Here is a 17,542-nt window from a genome sequence, read left to right on the forward strand (position 1 = left end):
ACAAGGTTAGCAGCCCTTTCATGAGTAAAAATGTAAAAACTCTAATTTATTGTCACAGGTGTCAGTCAGGTGGTTTGACCCAAAGAAAACCATGAAAATGTGTCTTGTTTAAAATGAATTCATACCTTTTATAGCAGCTACAAAGCAAATATAAATACACTGATCAGATTCTAGCAGGTATAAAAATGCACTTCACAACTTTTTTTTGATGAGAATTTTTCAAGGAATAATTTTCACAGAAGGTAAAAATTAGAACAAATCTATTTGTTTGTAACATTGAAATAAATTCAGACTTTATTGAAAACTATTCATAGGGTTATAGTTATTATAAATACTCTACAAATACAATTTACAAAATAGAAATAATGATAATTATATGCTGTTGAGACTTGCCACTATTTTGATTGACAATAACTAAATATAATCTTAATTATTTTTACTTATTAAAGTCAAAATTCCATCTGAATGATGATTAGTCCGAGCATGGATGCCAAACTGTTAGTTATAGACAAACTAAAGAACAGCAACTACAACCAACAGTCTAGAACCCAGGCTGTGAAGCCTTCTAGCAGGATCTCAGTAAAGAGTCAATGTCACACAAAGCAGATTCACTGCTTTAACGCAAAAAACTCTGAGCTGGTTGGTAGCTTGTTGTCATGATGATGAGATGAAGTAACATCTTCTGACTCAGTCCATGGCTAAGATGATGATGATGATAACTGAGATCTTGATGTGTAAGATGGCAGCGGTGATGAAGGTTCTGCTGATGATAATATCCAGTGGTGATGATGGCGCTGATCTCCTCTTCATGGGTCCTGATGTCTCCAATGGTCCTGGGTCTGTGGCTAAGACAATAATGATGATGCCAGAGGTGATCCTGCTTCTGATGAAAATAAACGCTGGAGATAAAGTCCAGTGATGGCTGATGGTGAAGTCTCTAAAGGTCTTGCTGCACTTCTTGTCAAGGCTTCCTTCGGCGTGCATCCTCTGATCTGGTCCAGACCCTGAAGTCCACAGTTTCTTGAAGACATGTAGGAGTCACTGCTGTCTAGAGCCTCGAATCCAGGAGGAATGATGCACTGAATGAAGCACAGTGAGAAAGAGAGAAAAAGACAGAGTAAAGCTCTATTCAGACAGGTTGCACTTTCTATGAGGAGGTGGGGCAATGACAGTTCACCCTGAGGACATCTGTAATGTTTAAGAGTGATTCACACAGGATAAGAAATCTCAGGCTAAATGGAAGAGATGGGAGTGGCTGCTTTATTCATGCACTGCCTTCACTACAGGAAAGAGTAGAACAGATGTGAAAACATTTCATTTATCTATTATTTTGTCTACATAATGATTTACCTCACTGTGTTAGGTGAATGCAGTGTGTTATTAATTGCCATTAGCTTTTTTTTTTCTAGTCATGTTTACATGTTCTCAGTTGTGCACGTGAGACAGGACAGAAACGCTGCATATTAGCCTGAGAAGTTGAAGTTAGCTTCCTATTCACCAGCTTCTTGTGTGATTGTGCTCCTTCCACCTTAAATGGTCCAGCAGTTACATTCTGGCTCCTCAGGCATTATAATAATAACTGCAGCATCATTTAAGGAGGAACAAGAAAATTCCCAACAAGAAGCTGGCGAATAAGAAGCCGACTTCAGCTTCGTCAGAGAACACAAGTACGCGCTTCTTTGAGCGTCTCCCGACTTGAGAAACTCTGTTTCCACACGATATGATAGTGTTTTAGTAACATTTCCATTTGCACAGGATTAATATAACCGGAGGTTATTTTTATGGCTCATTTTACAGAAGATAAAAGGCATTAGCATCTTTACTGACACAGGAGCAAATTGAACTGAATATACTTTATTGTCTATTATTAAAACATTTTTACTCATGAAAAACTCATGAAACCTCAAAAATCACACATCACACACTCCCCACACCATCACATTCACTCCAATCATAAACTCTGACTTACTCCTCTGTTTCATATTCTCCTGACATGCCCTTCCAGAGTTACAACACAACACTATTATACATGTTAATGTTTTAAAATGTTAGAATTCCCTTAATGCCTACTGGTGTGATCATTTATAATAAACAGGTAGGCTAATAAAACAAAAAAAAAAACCCTGCTGATACAATTTATGAAAAAAATATGACTGGATTAAAATTTTACTTTTCAGAGTCCACATTTGTATATAAAAACAGATGGAGAACTATTTTACTGTCACAAAGATTACATAGAAAACTTTTCTCTACAGTAAACTATTTCACATCAAACCACTCTGAATGACTTTAATATTACACTGCAATGATTCAACCATGCAGGATTTGAACATTTACTGTTATTCCCCTTTAAAATAAATATTATTTCATACCATGTTTCCAGTCTAGAGATGATAAGATGTGATGATCCACCGTCATTCTCTCAGAGATAAAACTTCAGGGGCTCTCCTGGTTACACAGAAAACTGCATCTGAAAAACACACACACACACACACACACACACACAGAATGATAGAAAAAAACGATATAATTAGCACTATAATAACTACAGTCACTATGATAATGAACTTTAAAAAGGTATGATTTTAAAGTGTAGAGTGTGATTAGAAGCCTGGTGGGGGTCCTCGTGGTTTGCTAGAAACCATATACGGTGCCGGCGTCTCAAGGATCCGGGTGTTGCTGGAATGGTGAGTCCTGAAACAGCCATCTGAACCAATGGATACCATCTTCAGTGTCTTCCCCACTTTGGTTTGCTGCAAAACACACACAGAGAAATGCTGAAAATGCTTACATTTATAATTGGACACAATTTTACAAACTACTAAGTTACAATCTATTAACTGAACTGCAAAAGTACACAATGAAGTACTAACCAGAGTAACATTCTGCAGTGATGTCTCCACTGATTCAGTGCGAAGGTAGAAGGTCGCCTCGCTGATCGATGTTCCAAAACGCTGAATGAGCAGATGAGATGTTGATGAAAACATCTAAACAGGGCAATCTGGCAGCAAAGGTCTTACGGTCCAAATGAGATTACAGCTTTACCTTGATGCAGGCCACAGCAGCCACAGTAGCGAAGTGCTGAGGAGGAAGCTGTAAAATCAGTGAACACCATGAGGTTCAAATAAAAAGACAGTAAATCAGACACAAATGGCAGAAAACATGATCACAGTGAAATGATGAACCTGCTCCAATAACTGAGTCTCACCTCCGGGAACAGATGATAAAATTCGTTGCTGAGCACCCACCAGTGCTCAGACTCCAGCCCCTCACAGATGGTCCTGTGTTGGAGCTTCACCTCCACCAGCTGCAGGAATCATGAAAACATCTCATTAACTTCACCATCATCACACTCAGAATCAAACTACAACAGTCAGTAAAGTGTTTCTCTGTGCTGAAAAGTGAATCATTGGCAAAATAATCAGCTGAAACGAACCTTCGTGCTGTCAAAACGTGGCTGTGAGAAGGTGTAAGCAAACATCCTGTTTGCTCTGTCCAAAGCTTGGCAGTGCTGCTACAGGGACAGAGGAGAATAAAGTGTTTAGGGGAGACTGCAGTACTAATCACATATTAGTGGGAAAAATTCTTTCTTTGAATTGAATCAGTGTGAAGAACAGAATTTTACCTCAAATCTCACCAGCGCTCCGCAAGAAAGGGGTGGGATGAAGACCGCCTGCTGCCAGCTGAGCACAGAAACCTCCTACAGCAAAGACAAATCAGTGGTTAATACAGGGACATTGGTTTAGTCAAGTCTGAATAAACTTTATCTTCATGATCTTTAGCCATTTTAAACTGATGAGTAAGAAAGACTACCTGTGGCACGGGGGCACAGCCTGAAGGTAAGATGGCCGCCTGTGTTCCTCCGTTCCTGAGGAAAATAGTTTAAATAGTAACTGGCATGTTCAGGATCCTGAAGGCCTTTACAGTGTAAAGAGAATCTGCAGCAATGTTCAACAACTCTCCTGAATGAAGGGCAGCTGAAGGGTCACTATGATCTGACCGTTTGTTACTCTGGGGCCGAATTACAGAAACATCTTAACTCTGAAATCTTATCTTATCACTTTACTACTCATTTCTGCTGCAGATAATCATGTTCCCGGCAAGGCACAGCACTATCCATCCATACCACTGTAATTTATACATTGCACTGTTTCTTGATTAATATATATGGTTGTATATATACTCTTTTGTATTTTTTAATGTTATATCTGGCATTCTTAGCGAGGAGCAAAGTAAGCTTTTCATTGTATATATGGAAACCTGTTTCCTCTGTACATATGACAATAAACACTTTGAACTTGAACTTATCTGTTTAGTAACCATGACAACTTCAGTTAGGACTGACTTTAGGACAAAACCTATCACAGAGCAACAGTTCCTAACTTCATGTTCTCATCCTAACTCCAGATCAGAAAACAGTATCACAGAAACATCCTGACTAGACAAATTTTCCTAATTACTGTCCCAACTTTAGGACAAGGCCAGTGTTACTCTAACCTCTGTTTCTATTGTCTTTAGACAACTCTCAGACTGCAATAGAGCCCCCTGTTGCCCCACTGAGGGCAAAACTGGCAGCCCAATGACTTTTGCTCAGCGTTTTCCAGGCGGCCAACCAGTGGTTAAACAGAGTATTAGACAAAATGTCATGTCCATCACTTTTTCCACTCACAGTCCAAGAGGGGGTCGATCTTATCAAGCCATTGGACCAATATCTGCTTAGTATCCGGGCTGTGACAGGCAGCACAGTTCACTACCAGCATAATGACTTTACATTTATCCCTGCTGCAAAATGGTGGGTTGACTTTTGATGTTTTAGTTTCTCTAAATATGCGTTTTAAAAAGCCCAGCAGACTCGATCTACCCCGTCTCCTCTCATCGACTTCGTGTGTTAATGTTGGTGAAAGCTCGTCTAATGAGCTATTCCAGTGCTGGTGGTGAATAATGAGGAGACAGAGCTGGTCTGTGTCTGTTTATTAGGAGGAATAACGTTAGCGCTGCTGGTTAAAAGCGTTTGGGAAGTAGAAACTGACGCTGCTCTGATAAACAGCACTGAGCGCTTTCACTACATTCACATCTTACAGTTTATCACACTTTAGTTTGGACCTTTTCACATCAATAACTGCAGCTCTGTGACAAACTGACTCACATTTTTCACATTATTGTGGAGAAGTGTTCACGTTTCGGCTGCGCGCGGATCGTCTGTTGCTCAGTAACAGACACAACAAGTGATTAGCTTTAGGCTAAAGTTAGCTAACGTTACTGACACAAAACAAAGTGAAATCCCTCCATATCACCCAGTCTCGGCCTGTTAAAGTCTTCAACCGGTCACTTAAATAAAAAGCGCATTTTTTAAAAGTCTTTCTCCCCAAAAGCCCCTCAGACCTGTTTTCCACTAAAGCCCACCGTCAGCTGTAGCTGCTGCAGGTCAGAACACGCTGTCAGGATCAGCAGCACTAAGTTTCTCTCTCTGCGGCCGTTTTTCTACATCAGGTGTCTCTCTTAGCGCTCTATGCTGGCAGAAATATCCGCTCCTAACTTACCGTCGCAGCCGTCCGTCTGGGTCGCTGCATCTTCGTCCCTCGTCGTCCGCTGTCCGTCCTGGATCCGCCACCTGTAAAAAAGAAGAGCAGACGTTACAGCTGCTGCTGAGATGCCGGCGGCCCAAAGAACCGCTGGCCGCAGCTGAGCGCCGAAGATGAACGCAGGAAGCTTCATCTTAAAGCAGAAGGACTCCGGTAGTTCGCTGAGAGTGAGAGCTCAAGAGAAAGCAGCTTGATCGTTTGGGTGTCGGTGAACGACTGAACGATTTTAGACGTTCAGCTTCTTTAGTGTTCTATGGAACGTTCTTTCACCTTGGTAACGGTCTTTAGTTCAAAACATGTTTAAGTTACGTGACAGCGGTGTTTGTAACATACAGTCCATCATACTTCACATCTCACCTCAACTCAATAAAATCCTTCAGCACTCGATCAGCGGCTTGATTGGTCACTAAATCAGCAGACAGGTAGCTCTGATCTCCATCAGTCTAAAGCAGATACGTTAGAGGTCAGCTGCAGATCTTCATCTTCTCATTTACTGAGTTGAAAAGCTGCTTGTTGCCTAAACATTTCACCAGCAGTGCGTCTTTCCCAAATAACTGTCCCTATTTTGAGGGTAATCTAAACTAATGAAGCCTATTCTTCAGATGTAAAGTAAAGTCAGACTGGATCAGAAGAAGCAGTTTAAACTTCACATGAAACACTAACATATTAAAATGCTTGGATTCCTGTACAATAAAGGGAAACCCTGGATGGGTGTCAGTCACAAGCTGAACTTGCTTTGCCTTTTTTGTCTTTGACACACTTCCACATCACCTACAGAACCCCCTCTTTGTAAAACACAGTTCTAGACTTGTGTAAGTTCGACTGTGTAATTCTACCATTACACCAAACTCTCCAGCCACTCAGAATCAAAGCACTACAGCACGAAGAAAGAGATGATTGTGAACTTCAAATCTGCGGAGAGTCGAAAGCTCCAGGTTCTGTGGTCTGCACATCACTGATGACCTCAGCTGGACAAAATTCTGCTACTAACATATAAAGCTCTGAACAGCTTGGCCCCTCAGTACCTGAGTGAACTCATCTCTTATTATGAACTGGCACTCTTACTACGACATTGACATTTCATGTGTTATGGTGAACTGTGGAAGTTGGTGCTGCCAGTCCTGCTGCTCACACACTCATTCAGTTTGTTGATGGTGGACTGGACGGGCGCTGACCTGTTTGCAATATTGTTTGTTTTTGTGCAACATTTATGGCTAATTTGTTATATATTTTGTGGCAGACAACCTCATAGGCAGACTCTCCAAAAAAAGACCCTCAGAACCACATTTGACCCTGATTTAGTGAATGAATGGGAGTTTAAAGTCATCTTGTAGTTTGAAAACTGTTGCAGACAGAGAGACAAATAAGAAAGAAGATGTAGAGAATTTACAGAAAGATTAACACAGTAGCCCTGTGTAAAGGAGATTTACACTGTATTTACTGTAAAATAGCTCTACAAGTGGAACAAATCAGAGTCTTAATCCTGCTGTGTCTTACAGGAAAGTGTCCCTGAAAGACAGTAAAAGACAAGATGGAGATGAGTTTGATTCACTTTACTGAACCAGTTCATGCTTCACTCTAAATGAACACATTATTATGAGTATATAAGAATGTTAAGCTTCACTTTAAAATACATTTTGTACTTTTTAGACCGTTTTCTTTGACGTGGATTTTGACGTGTCTGAGGTGCTCATGGTTAAATTGAATGTCTCTTTTAAGTGTAACTTCAATAACAACTTTTAAATGTTTATTTTTTTCATAAAGTCTTAAAGATGTTTATTAATAATTTAGACATTTACATTATTCATAAATGTATTAACCTGTTCACACGTTCAAGATTTGCTGTCCACTCTGTCATCTTGGGATATCTGACCCCTTAAGAAAGTGAACTTGGACATCAGTGACGACACAACAGTCATATTGTTTTATCTTCAATGGACTGAAGACCTGCTGCATGTTCAGTGAATCTATAAGTGAATTTCACTTCATTTTTCTCACACAGTCTCTATAATAATAATCTTTAAAAGTAATAATAATTTAGCTAAAATCATCCACCCTGTCATGTTTCTTGCCATGGCAGGGTGGACACATGCACAATAGGGTGGACATATAGATGCCATGTGTTTGTTGTTTTCTTGTTGTCGTTCTTGTTTTTTATACAAATTAATATTTTCTATTAACTGTTAAACTATTAATGTTAAAAGAGTCAAACTGTAACAAGAGCACTTAAATAGTCAGCATGACCAAAACACAGACACACTCAGTCCCTCACTCACCCAGAGTCACTCTCCTCTCTCAAATATAAGCTGAGGTGTTTATGATGGACACGCTGTTAATGAAACTACTGCCATTGTTGTAAATGTGAAATGTTCTTGTCCACCCTGTCATATCCTGGTCCACCTCGTCATCTTCATGTTTTATTAGAATAAATCAGAAATTCTTCACAGGTAAACAAACCATCATAATTGCTTTATTATACAGAACAGTCTCAAAGACTCAGCACACCGATAATGACTCATAGGGTTTTCTGCTCACTCCAAATACAGTCATTAAACAAAGACATGTTTGATGTCCGAGTTCTGCTTCTTTAGTGTAGTATTAGGGCTGCTAGGCTAACAGTGCTAACAAGCATGGGAAGCAAATAGTCACCTAATCGGTTTCTGTAAATACAGGCCAAAATCTTCATTATACCAAAGCTATTACAGCCAAAATGTCTGAAAACCATTGATTTTGCGTATTTGCCAAGTACAAAACATGGTATATTTATATCCGTATATTTATATCCGTATATTTTTGTGTCCTGATTAAGTGCCAGCACAAAATTGTATTTCCCAGAAACAGTAAGTATAGAATAATTTTTTTAAAAAGCTTTTTTAAAGCTTTTAAATTGCTTTAAATACTCTGGTTTTCTTAAACTAGTTTATAATATTCAAATCAAAGAATTAAACAATAATTTTACAAATTTTTAGGAGGGACTTTTATTTTGACAGATTTTCATTGGCTACTCTGGCCAAGTGATTCTAGAATCATGGTGGTCTCTTGTTAGCTGTGGTTTCAGAGGTAGGGCATATGCAGGAAGCCAGCAGCTGATGGGCAGAGTATTGGCCACCACTGCTGACCTGTCAGCTGGAGAGTGTTAGAGTTAAGGGTTGAAACACCCATTGAAGGTTGGGCACCATCAGCTTCTGACCAAGGCAACAGTCAGCATAAGGTGACTGTTAGTGCACTAATGGTCCTGAAAATCATGTCAATTCACCAGATGATCAGTGGTGCCTGGCTTGCTTCAGCGCTGCGTATTAAAGTCAAAACTCCAAGAGGGGCATCATGTGCATTTTGAAGAGTAGCTTCCATCTGTCCACTACAATAAAGCCATGATAGGTGGAGTGCTGCAAAAACCACTGTCCTTTTGGCAGGTTCTCCTGTCTTCCCCATTGCACGCCAGAGTGACCTCTGAGTTCTTGGTCACTTCATTGACAAAGCCCATCTCCCCTTTTCGCTCAGTTTGCTCAGAAATGGCTGCCCAGCAATTATCAGTGGCAGCAGATGCACCTGAACTCAGTTTAAAGTGTCATAGCAAAGGCTCTCAGTTTTACTTTTACATAAAAAAAATCTTTGTGCAGTATTTTGGAGTACAATGGAGTATATCTGGAGTATAATGGAGTATTTTTTGAAGATTGATGAGGTAATTAATTTAATTTGGAGTAAGACTGTAATGACAGGCCAAAACTTACATCATCATTTATCTTTGAAGTCTTGGGGTCCTGGTAGTTTTTATATATTTTTGACACTTCACCAGCCCGTCTCCTGTTAAAGAGTATGACCTGACAAAGGGTCAATCTTGCTAGTGCAGCATAATCTTTAGCAGATGTTTTCTCTTTTAGGACCCTCAGTGCAGATTCTGTCTCCTGATGAAGGAATTCATGGAGCTTTTGGATGTCTCTAGTAAGTGGCAGGGGAGAAGCTTTGTTGTATTTTGCTTCACTGAGATTTGACAAGGCAGAATGGGAGACAAACTCTGACCACTTCGTTTCATACAGCTTCTGGAACATGCTGACAGGTCTGATAGCCTCCTGCTCATCTGCCATGAGTGCACAGCACTGTACAAGGTCACTGACCTTTCTCATAGAATCACCAGTTTTTAATGTGAGGCTTGGAGACTTGTAGCTGCTGTTTTCACCATCAAATCCTGCTTCCTCCTTTACTGCATTAGTGAGTTTGATAAAGTTCCTGGGCTTTCTAGCCTCTTCTAAGTCATGAATGTTTGTAGTTTTATGAAGGGTGATAATTAATCTTCCCAGTTCTCTTATTTTTTGACGAGTGTACTGTTTTGATGGGTCATGCCCATGTTTATTAAATAATGACTGAGCAAGCTGCAGTGTGCAGTGGTCATTTCTTATGGCAAGTGACATCATTTTGATGCATTTTTCCGAACATCTTCCACACGCCGTCTGAAATAGGTTGAGACAAGGAGGATTGAAAAACTTTTCTCCGGTCTTTAAGTGCATCATCTGTGCTCTGTTTTTGGCCTATAGATTTTAAAGGGCATCTTAGCACATATCTCCACAGTTCTTTTCGGGAAAACATTCCTTTGCAGTACAAACAATAGTCAAATGCTTCTTTTTTTGTTCCCAAGACAGTCGAGAGATATAATCCCTCCCACATGTCCTGGGTCTTCCCCGGGGTCTCCTCCCCGTCGGGAGGCGTCCAGAGGCCATCCTTACCATATGCCTGAACCACCTCAAATGGCTTCTCTCAACGTAGAGGAGCAGCGGCTCTACTCCGAGCCTCTCACGCATCACAGAGCTTCTCACCCTATCTCTAAGGGAGAACCTGGCGACCCTGCGGAGAAAGCGCATTTCAGCTGATTGTATCCACGATTTACCAAAATTCTCATCACCAAAATGTACACAAATTTTACTTCAAACAGGAAAACAATATGCAAATACAAACATTAAACAGTGATATCTCCTAGTCTTAGAAGACACATGAACTGGAAACCAAACCATTCTTCGGCACGTTTTCATGAGAATGACAGGCTGCTTTAAAGCTAAATGCATGTTTTTCACTGCTTACAGATATAGGATGAACAAATTGATCATTGTCCATCAGTGGCAGAAATTCTGGCAGGAATTAGTGTTAGAGATATATCGTTCTGTTCCAGTTTGCGTTTTAGTGTTTTATTTTTATTTATTGATGAAGTCATGTGGTTCTCTTAATTCCTACATTTAAATAAAGTAATATTACCTTAATTTATCCATCTGATTCTATAGATATATTATAAAACACAAACAGGCTGATCTACTTTTTTGCTCATGATTCTTGATATTCTGTGATAATGTTACATTCTCATACATGTTTTTTAATTCAATGGATACACATCAAGATTAAGAAAGCCTGGTGTGTACATAGTTGTCAAGTATCTCAAACTCACCGTTGCATCAGACTCCATGCCACTTGAAAGATGTCAGAGGTGTGTAACATGTCATGCATTTCTCCAGCATCACAATTTCATTTACTAGGCCATGAGTATGACACTGAATAAGATAAGCACAACATCATAGATCAGTATGTACAGTTGTATGCAGAAGAGAAAAAGATTTGATTCTTAATTAACTTACTCAGCCGTAATTAACTTGTTAGGACTGGTTACGTAGGTCAAGAATTGTCAATAGGACTTGTCAGCTGATGACAATTCTAAAGCATAATGAATTTTCTGACTTCAAACCTTGAGTCAGCACTCAACAACCATGGGTTCCTCTAAGCAGCTGGCTAAATTTCTGAAAATGAAGCTAACGGACGCCTACAAAGAAAGGGAAGCCCAAAAAAGATAAAAAATACTATAATTTTTTTATGTGGCAGCACATGTGTTTTACACATGCTTTTTTAAAAAGCTTGGTTCAAGAGCCTCAGCATTCTTATTCACTGGGTGAGTCTCCTGTCCTGTTACTATGGAATAAAACAGCAGGAAAATGTTCAGAGATCCCGCTATCACTGGGTACCACAGACTGCAAACATTCAGAACTAACAGGTATTGAACACGTTGCCTTCAAAGAATCGCCTTCCATCAGAGTGCATCACATAAAAGTTTCAGGTCACAAATAAGTGATGAGGTTTGTTGGAATTGACATTTAGATATAGCCCCAATCTTTAACAAATACAAATTCTTTAAAAACATTCACTGGTCACTGATGTTTCCGGGTCCTGGACTATCCGCTGTGAAAACAATAATGAACAGTGAGCGTGAAAGGGCTGTTCATTACATCTTACTTTTTTGTTAAGATTTTTTTTGTGCCATGGAAGGCCCTGTCCTCCATATTCATAAGTTATTTCATCCCCTACATCAATGTCTTTGAGAGCAAATAAACACAAGTGAGGAATGTTTTTATCACCACAATCTTCATTTTGGTGTTCGGCCTCACACTATCATTACAGAGCCTTCCGAGCGAGCCATCTTCAGATGATGCGTCAAGGCTATAAGATATTAAAAGCATCAATATTAACAATAAAGCCAAGCAAATACAGGATCCCATATGGGGAAAATAATACGTGGACATATATTTTTATATACTTGAAATACATTTCAAATACATTGCAGTCCATACCAAAATACATTCCAAACACTAAAATGTATTTCAGAATATACTGCCATATTAGCCAAATATATTTTAAAATGCATTTATTTTAAAAGGCATGGAGAAATACTGCACACAGAAATGTACTATTAAAAATGAATGTATGTAAATCTATTAAAAACATTTGAAAATGTATGAATTGTATTCCGGTATCTTCATTTTTAGTATTAATAAATGAACCTTTAACAGGGCAAAAGCAAGTGTAGTAAGTACTGATACACTGTGAAAATGCTTGATTGGATATCTTGTTTATTAGAAATCCATTTTGTGTGAGCGCTGTCTCGTCTCATAAGTACATGATTAATGCAAAGTCACTAACATTCATTCAGTGCATTTATATTTATTTATATCTGTAACCAGGGGGCGAATTACAAGGGAATTGGAGGGGTCTGACCCCCCAGGTTGAGACTTGAACGGGTCAAAATGGATGAAAACAATTTTGGGGGGGGGTCAAAACATTTATATATTCTTCTAACCTATAATGTTAAATATTATAATATATGTACAGATCCATGCCTGGGAGAATCTTGTAGTACGATTTCACACACCCCTAAAGTGGATCATACCATTCCGTGTTAGTAATTATCCCTCTCGTCTGCCCGTCTCACACTAATTATTAGTCACATGGCTTGCGTCTTCACTAATGTGCACAAGCTGCACAGGCCAAGGCTCTGCGTGTAAGTAGCTGCTATCTAGTTCCCTTAAATACACTTTACTACCTTCAGTAAATCACTCACATGAAGATGTTAGATTAGATTGTTCAAATTTACCATTCCACCTTAAATGCTGCTGTGGCAACACAGGCTTCAGGCTGAAGATGTGCCTTTTATGCGCTTTGAACTTAACGTCTTCGGCTTTTAAGGTGGAACAGAACATTCGAATAGGAATCCAGGTTTAGTTTTACATTTGCTGTTTGTAATGTCCGCACAACTTGAGAAGAAATGAATAAAACTTATAAAACACTTATCTACTAAAGCTCAATGTAATGTATGCGCCATTTTAAGGTGGAAGGGTAAATGCGTTTTAAGGTGGAAAATAAAAAATGAAGATAGGGATTTAGTTGCCCAGATGAACAGTTCTACACTTAACTCAAATATTCATGCTGTGAATCAATACATTGAAGATAAAATTCTGTTGTTTCACTTAACAGGATTAGCTGAAATAGAGTTTATGGGATGTTCTAGGTAACAGTTGAAAGCATGTTTAAAATGGTTACTGCAGATTAAGATTATTTGCTGCTTCAGAAAATATAATCTCTAGTTTTGCAGTAAAGCTGATGATAGAGGACGAGTTGCTGTTTTTATACAATATTTTTACAGTGGTATAACAGCCATACACTGTAAACCACATTTAAAGTATCACACTGGTTTAAACACAGTAAATAACTAAAATAACTAACACTTTTAACAGTGTGGGTAGACAGTTCAACAGTACTGATTGTGTGTTTGGAGTAACTGTGGGATTAAAAGTCTGACTGATTTTTGAACTCAGCTTATATTTCGTTCCCAGAGTCAACATGAGCAGGAGAGCAGGTGGAGATATGAGGCACTTCTTGGTGCTAAAATAGACCAAGTTTTAACATGATGGAATTAGGGCATAGAGATGATAGTACAGTCTGTATCAACCTGTACTCTGTGGACATCATACAGTACTGAGTGGTGATAGTGGTGAGTTTTACATGTAATTATAATAAGGAAATAGAGGCAGGTCAGCAGGCAGGAGGAAGTCAGGAAGACAGTGTGCAGGAAGGACCTTCTAGCAAGGAGGTCAGATAGGAAGGATACTGCACTTAAGGACGTATGACGTTATACTAGATATTTTGGTAGATTATTCCTTAAGGTGCTGATGGGATGGATACAAGTCAAATCATGCTGTTATCAATTTATGTGCTGATACTTTTAATTGGACATCGGCTACTGAGAGTAAAGAAAGCGTTACGCCACCATGGCTGGCTTGTGTGTCTTGTATTTCACATGAATATCAATATCTTTTTAAAGGCCAAAGTTAGTTACATTAAGCTAAACTGCTTAATCGTAGCTGGTTACGTAACCTAGTTAGCCTGTTAGCATCATCAGTCTGTTCGGCTGGCTGAGCGTTAGCTGCTAGCTACCCTGCCTAACATGGCCGACCGGCAAACTTTAAACTACTCGACTGTTCAACACTAAACCCCTTACTGGTCTGTCCGGCGTCACACTTGTCGAAATACTGAGAGGAATGCAGGTTCCCGTCCAGGTTTTTGCTGACCAGTCAAACTGAGTCACAGATCCAGGAATCAGATCTGAATCAGATTCAAAAGCATCTACAAATGTGGCTTCAATCCGACTGAAAAAAGTCAGATTTGATGTGGCTTTTTGCCAATTGCATTGCAGAAAATCTGTTCTGCTGAAGTCTGATTTGTCCGAACAAGGCTGAAATAACTTAGCTAACGGATCAGCTTTGAAGCATATGGTGGTGAAACTATGGCAGAATGATATGCTAGTCAGTGACAGATCTAGATCATTTTACCAGGGTGGCATGTTAACGTGGCACGGCGGGAAGGTTGGGGAGGGACTTCGTACAACTTGGTAGATTTCACTGCACTAAATTTATCATTCAGTCCTTTCAAAGAAGGTCTACACTGTCATGAGACAGAAGTAGGCTACATTACGTGTTCAACCAAAACGTGCCTTGAAATGAATTCAGCTGTAGTGAAATTCTGAACTAAGCTAAGACCCGAATACATGTCTAATGTAGTTGTCGCTATTCATTTAATCGTTTAGATGGCTTGTATGAGCATTTGTCAATTACTTCTGAACAATATGTGGGATTGTTATTGTGTTATTGGATTAAATCCAGTAAACCAGAGGTCTGAGAACTGTTTGACCTGAAACTCGTCCTAAAATTTCATGGCACACTTGATCTTGCTTCACGGCACACCAGTTGAGAACCACAGGTCTACTAGTTAGCTAACCACTTAGCCTAATAACATACAGTGTCAACATTAGCATGCCTACAAATTTAATCTGAGCAGCAGAGATGACAACAGCAAAACAGTTTAGAAGCTTACAGATAGCGCTTACTGTTTGTAAACTGCACTGTTGTTCCACTGAAAAGTTGTGTCCAGCTGGCCTGGGGTCCCAGTGCTTGCATGTGTTGGAGTCAGAGTGTGAAGTTTCATTTGAGTTGATAGGAAAACAACTTTCTGCTCAAAGGCAAAGCAGGACAGACCAGACGTACTTGTTAGAAACAAACATGCTGGCCAAAAACCCACTCCACAGCGAAGTGGAAAACAATAACCTGGCAGAAAATTTGGGATGGCCAGTCATATTGTAGAGAAGACATTGGCCACCCAAGATGCTACCGCATTAAAACTGTGCATGGCGCTATTGCAGTTAAATGTATGATAATTATGCTGCATGAATCTGAAGAACAACAGTAAGCCATAAGAATGCCTTAATTTTGAAGCAGAAGAGTGGAATTTATTACAGAGCTTTGTTTGTTTACATTTTGGTTCCGCTTATAACACTGTAACCAAGTGGTCACCACATCAGTGGTTTTCAACCCTGGTCCTGGAGTGCTCCATGTTTTGGTGTTTTCCCTTCTCTCACACCATGAACACATCTGAACACACTAATAAGCCAATTTACAAGCCCTTCTTGAGTTAAAGTGGATGTGTTAGTGTGGAACATCAGCTAATTATGATGCCCTTCATAAGCTGGATCAGGTACGTTGGGGCAGGGAATAGTGAAACTGTGCAGCGAAATGAGTCACCAGGAGCAGAAGAAACGTTAAGGTACAGGGAGAGGAAAGGGTTATTATATCTTTGCCACAACCATATAAGTTTCTTATTTATGTTCATTCCTTTTTGCAAAATGACCGTCATCATCCACATGAAGTTTGGGAAGATTTCCAATCAAGCAGCAGATTGTTGATGTGGCTTTATTGATGTTTTGTTCAGCAAGAGCCAGGGGCGTTGCCTGGGTATGTAAAGATCCGGGGCTCTGCCCAATTAATTAATTATATATATATATATATATAGAGTTATATTTTTTTATTCAACAGATTTAAAATTTAACAAAGGGTGCACAAATTCTGCAGAATGACTGTTGGTGACCTAAAGATACTGAGCTTTTACTAAAGGACATGGACCAGGTATATTCCATCAGTAAATCCATTCCTCAATAAAGTATGCAAAACAGTATGTAAACAATGGATTTCATGCAACTGTGTAATAATGTAAACAATTCACTTGTTTCTAAATTGTTCTTTTACCTTTTATGACACATTGAAACAAATTATTGAAAGAAATATTAATAATTATTAGTGCTAAGGGGTCTACACAATTAACACTCTTTAAGAATTACTTATTATCTATCCTGTATGTTTCTGCACAGTCTTTCTTCTCCTAACCTGTTCTTTCTTTAGATCAGTCCAGTCCTGATCAGTTCATTTCAGGTCTCTCCACATTTCCTCCCTCTCCACCCTCTCTTCTACCCTGTTAAATAGTAATTCAGGAAAGCATGCTTAAAATAAAGCTGGAAACAATATTTTAAATACAAAAGACTGTGCTAAAACAAACTACATCTGGCATTATTTTGCTAGTCTTCGTACTAAAAACATGTGTATTTTATTAATAATGTGTTTATTAGGCATTGTTTTCCATTCCGCTTGTATTGTCTTCTCCCATCTCCTCTCCTCTCCAGTTCTACTCTGTTCTCCTCTCCTGTTCTCTCCTCTATTCTCCAGGTCTCTGTTCTCCTATCCTCTGCTCTGCTCTCCTCTCCTGTTGTCTGTTAGCTAACTAATTCCGAAGCTGACTAGTGACAAGCTGCATTTTATTAAGCACACAGTGGGTTTGATCTGTGTGTTTTGTTTGGGAGACGTGTGTTTTTAACCAGCTATCAGAGCTCCACAAACAATGTCATCACAGTTTACATAGTTAACTACCGTTACCTTTCTCCTTGAAAAAACGCCGTATATCCATTTTCTTTCACCGTCAGCTTCCTGCAACCTGCTGCCAGAAATGGCTAGAGCACATGTGCGCTCCCCCACGGGGGTGGGGGTGGGCTCTCCTCCGCGGCCGCAAAACCAGCAAGCTGATTGGCTGTTTCTCCTGAAAGGCGGAACTTTATCCTTGAAGCGGCACTATGATTGGCGTTAAGAGATTTCCTATTCTCACAGCAGCATTGGCCTCCTCATTAATAGTACAGCTGAGCGAAAAGGTTCGGGGCTACTGGATAATCATTCGGGGCTGAAGCCCCGGAAGCCCACCCCAGGCGACGCCCCTGGCAAGAGCTATTAAAAAGGTGTATTTTACTAAAGGGGCATTATTGATATATGTTTGTTATG

This window comes from Pygocentrus nattereri, chromosome 7 (assembly GCF_015220715.1).
Source record: "Pygocentrus nattereri isolate fPygNat1 chromosome 7, fPygNat1.pri, whole genome shotgun sequence".
Lineage (NCBI taxonomy): Eukaryota > Metazoa > Chordata > Actinopteri > Characiformes > Serrasalmidae > Pygocentrus > Pygocentrus nattereri.